The sequence below is a fragment of the Papaver somniferum genome, chromosome 9 (assembly GCF_003573695.1).
Source record: "Papaver somniferum cultivar HN1 chromosome 9, ASM357369v1, whole genome shotgun sequence".
NCBI lineage: Eukaryota > Viridiplantae > Streptophyta > Magnoliopsida > Ranunculales > Papaveraceae > Papaver > Papaver somniferum.
In genome coordinates, this window is record NC_039366.1 from 203,359,421 (window position 1) to 203,364,526 (window position 5,106).

At 34.7% G+C, this 5,106-nt stretch overlaps 1 long non-coding RNA gene across 1 annotated transcript; it reads left to right on the top strand.

The window, feature by feature from the left end:
- LOC113313372 lies at window positions 1-2,090 on the top strand. Its single transcript, XR_003341820.1, has 6 exons — window positions 1-265; window positions 368-589; window positions 679-771; window positions 984-1,091; window positions 1,174-1,401; window positions 1,497-2,090. It is a non-coding gene; the product is annotated as an uncharacterized LOC113313372 (long non-coding RNA).
- Window positions 2,091-5,106: the final 3,016 nt, after the last annotated feature.

A 5,106-nucleotide genomic window follows, 5' to 3' on the forward strand; every position in this document is an offset into this window, starting at 1 on the left:
AGGTGAAGAAGAGGAGGTTTTGGAACCAATGAAGAAAAGAAAGTTTGTTTCGCGTGGACCAACACAGATGCATGCATTGAGGTTGGATAAGACAACTACAAAAAGTGAAGTTCCCTTCAACATTAAAGAACAAACGATCGGTGAACCTTCCGTGCAGCTGGCCATTTGTCTAGGTGTGTTAGTCCGGAGAAATATTCCATTAACGCACAAGGATTGGAGACTTGTTCCTTATCAGGCCAAGGCCAATATATGGAAGATAATCGAGGTAATTAAACTAATTCTTAACTTTTTAATTACATTTTTTCATTAATCGACAACTCTTTAACTCATATCAGATCTAAATAAAATAATTTATGTTTATTTGCAGCAACGGTTCATTGTGCCTGAACATTACCAAGACTAATATTTTGGCAAAATGGGAACATATCTCAAAGAAGCTCGATCTAGGAAAGCCGGTTTGGTACTACATGCTTTTGATCATCTACAAGAGGAAGAGAGAAAGAAAAGGCTTGCAAAGATAATGCCCACGAGCATGACTGTCAGTGAGTGGGAAGAGTTTGTGAAACGTGTAAACTCGGCTGAATTCAGAGTAAGTACTGTTTCTAATATAATAAATGACTATTTGAATCTTGAAAAAAATTAGTATGTGTCTAATGATTGCACTATTTCCCTTCGTAGGTCAATAGACTCAAAGTGCAAGAAATTCGGTCGAAGCATACCACTCCTCACACGATTAGTCGTCAAGGTTATGCCCGACTAGAGGTGCAGATGGTATGTTTTATTATTTTTAATTTTATGTATTGCATTTGTTTGCTAGTTTATTCTTATGAACAATGCCCAAGTTAATAATTAAGATGATGAGCAGTGCTTACCCTTGTGGATAACAGTCAAGTTTGTCACGCATAAAATGAAAACTTGTGTAAGTTTTTTATGTATCTCTTTTGGAAGTTGTTAACTAACTGGGATTCACATTTTCTTTGCAGCAAAAAGAGATTAAAACAACTGAACAAATCGATAGAGCTGATTTATGGAAAAAGGGCCACCAATAGCATGACGGAAATGAGCCAAATCCGGTTGTTCTACAGGATTTTGTGAGTAATCTTCTTTTCCTTTTCTGAACTTATGTGTGTTTCATTAATGCAAAAATATCTTATATGTTTCACGCTCAAACAGAAAAAAATTGAAGAAGCCCAAGGAAATCATAGTTCTGATAATGGTGGATCGTCCGTGATAGACGATATTCTTACAAAGGCTCTTGGTGAAGATAAAGGGGTAAGACTTAAAGGCATGGGGTTTGGAGTGACGCGTAAAAATATTGCATCCAATACCCACTACAAGTTGGTCATTAAAGAGTGTCAGGAAACCTGTAGAGGAATGAATGATCGGCTCGTGATGTTGGAGGTGAGAATTTATTTTGTTAATAGTTTGGTTTTTGGTGTTCTTTTTATATCAAACATGATTGTGCCCCTCTGACTGCCGATTTGTTTTTTCTATAGCAAAGGAGCTCGAAATGTGTCTGCGTTGAAGTCTCACACTCACACAGGGACAGTCCAGTTGCAAGCAACAACCAGGATAGTACTAGCAGAGTTGTTCCATGCAATTAAAAAGCCTCAAATACTCCCACTACCACTCCTGTCAGCAGAGCAAATGAGGTGCAAGTGCCTGAGAAATTTAAAGCTTGCAAGTTACTAAGTTGGTACAAGGATGACGAGGTTGTGGCTGATGCGGAAATTAGTGAAACTGATCCAGTGCAGCAGATACATGGGATGCCAATAGGTTTCAGAGCCTATACTGTGTGTGTGTGTTGACTGCTCATGTGATGACTGTTCATGTCTACAAGACGACTTCAGAGTTCAAGTATGTTGGTGATGTTGTTGGAAGTATTATCTCTTGGCCCAAGGATCGAATAGTGTTTTCATAGATATCTTACCTTCTTATTATTTTTGGAGTGTGTTAATTAAACTGCTTTTGGTAACAAACATCTATATCCCTGCCATTTTTTGAATGTGTGTTTAACTGGCAGGTCAACATTAAAACAGTTCAGGTGAATGTGTTACATTGTTCTGGTAAATGTGAATTACTTTCGGCAATTTGGTTTCACCCCTAATTTTTTTTTCCAAAATAATTTTATGCACACAACTCCACACAAATGTTGTAGCTATAAATTCATCTACTCTAAACAGAAGTTGTTACTTTAAATATTACAATCTTTAAGGATGTTGTGTTAGATATTATGACTACACTAGACAAAGGTTATGAGTCATTAGAGGATTTGTTTTATAGAAATTTACTACATATATCAGGGATTGTGAAATGAAGTAAAACAATTTTAATAAGAGATGTGCTAGATTTTTGAACAACAAAAACAAGAGTAGTGACATATCTAATCACAACCTCTAAGGGTGTTTTGTTACAGAATTGTACTACACACAATTATGGTTGTGCACAAACGTTTTACAATATTAATAAGAGTAGTGACAAGACTATTCACAATCTCTATAAGGGATGTGAAAGAAACTCTAGAAAACAATTTTGGAGTTTGACAACTATAACAGGTGTAGTGAAAAGCTTACTCACAACACCTGGGAAGGTTGTGATACAGGTTTCTACGATCCACAGAGTTTGTTGTGGAAGATTTTCCTACAACTCTTGTAGGTATAGTGAAAGTATTTTTCTTAACCCTTATAGAGGTTGTGTTAGGATTTCAAAAATAAATCAAATGGCAATCACAACTGAAGCAAGGGGTGGTCCAAACTTGAACCACAACTACAGTTACGACTCATAGCTGATGGTTGTAGCAAGTCGTGGACCTTCTACAATCCACATGTTCCGCAACCTACAAAAAAGTGTCTTCGTTGTTCTACGACAACCCTTCTGGGGGTTTTTAAACGTATATTTTTCCTGTAGTGTATGATCGTCATAGTAATATGTTTGGTTATAAGAATTATAGGTACAAACTATTTCGTAGTGACACGTGTTTTTTTTTTGAAATGTGTCCATACATATAGATATTCGTACGCATACTAATACAGCCAAGCTCGGTGGTGTTACCAAAAAAATATATATAAGACATTATTATACTTAATATTATGATTTTTAAGTAAGAAACTTTGACTAATAAGAGTTACCAACCACTTGTCCCATAACTTTCAGGAAAGTAGATATATTATAAATAAATTTTAAATAGATCTCAAAATATTTCTACCTTAAAATTTTTCCCCTAACCGACCTTATCTCAAAAATAAGTTATGAGTACAACGAAAAGAGTAGATAGTTCCATCATTGAAATATATGAAATGCCTTTTTTTACTAACCATACATATATACATATGCATTTTGTTAAATATGTTGTTTTATATATGTATCAATCATTTATATACATGTATGTATTTTGGTAAGTTTATTATTTAATATATTTATGTTAAACTATCTATCGTATGGGTCCTTGTGTTTTAGTTTTTCAAGTTGGCGTGTCATTGTAGAGTATTTGACACATAACACTAATATTGTGTCTGTGTCGTTGCAACACATGTACATTATCAAATATCGGGTCCATAATTAATCATATAACTCAATTTTTATTAATCTTTTAGGTCAAAGAAATTACCTACCCTAACGTCATCAACAAGCTAATGAAAATTAAATCCACCATGCCCATTCTTGAACATCTTTTTGCAAGTTTATCTATAAAGAAGTTTATTGATTGTCTTATACAAGTAAATTGATGCGTATTTCACTTAGGTCTATAAACAACTCCTTGAGTTCTTACATGTAGTTCATGTGTTGCCAAAGACTAGCAAGGCACAATTTTATTCGCTAAAGGCGCCATATTTGGAGGGTGGCCTTGTATCACTAGAATTCCTCTTATATGTGTTTGTGGATTGTTATAGCGAATTTGGAGCCTCAAGTTCAGGTTGTCAAAAAAATGTCCAATTCGTTTCTCCTCCATTTATTTCTATTCTTTCTTAGAGCAGCACAACTCCCGTCATGAATATAGTTTATGCATGCATATATCTTAATTGGTGATATAAGAATCTTAATCTTCCTTGATATTATAAACTAAAAGAGAGACATAGAAAGTAGAGATAAAAGAAGAAGAGATTCTCATTAGATATGTGTATTACAAAGAGATTTCCTCTTTATTTATAAGCTACTCTGTAGCTAGGTATTGAATACCATTAAGGATGGGGGTCAAATGCATGTACCCATGCTTTCATTTAGTGTATACAAGTTACAAAGTTATGTTGAGGAAGATGGAATACCAGAAGTTTGACGGTGATGTAAAGGTAGTATGAGGACGTTGTCATCCACATTTTATTTACTTACAACACTCCCTTTGGATGACACCACACTACTAGAAATTGCCTCATCAAAACCTTGCTAGGAAAACCCAAATGGAAAAACCTACGCGAAGGAAAAAGAGTACAAAACGTATAGAGTAGTGATTGACGCACAAATTATGCCTCACTAAAACCTTGACAATGAAAACCCAGTGGGACAAAACCTTGTCGAAGGAAAAAGAGTACAACGCAATAGTACGTTAAAATACCTCTTAGTATGATCCTCCCCATGATAAGTACTTCAATTAGATCTTGGCTTGAAAATCTTTAAGATGAGGCTTCCCAATTTTGGATGAAAAATTTTCTTTAATGCAAAAGATTATTTGTTCCTTCATGAAGAAATTCCTAGTTGTTGAAGTATTCTTTTGTGCTAGTCTTCTAATAGTAGTGTTCTCGAGTTTTCATGCTTCTATAAATGTATTGAGGACTTGTGTCTTTAATTGCTAGATTTTCGAAGATGATTTGTAGAAGTAGTTGATGTAGTTTCTTCAACGAAGTACCAAGATATGTATACATTACAATATGTGAAAAATGAACCGTATTTGTGATTGAACCTAATATGGTATAGAAGGATATCCAAAATTCTAGAAGATGGTTATGTTGATTTGTTCTAAGATATTGACCTCGTTAATAGTGGGAATCCGCCAAATAACAACAACTGATACAACTTCCCCTTGGATGACCACCATGTTCAATTAAAACCTTGCCATTGAAAAACCAGCGGAAAAATATATGGAAAAAGGAAAACGAGCACAATATCAACATT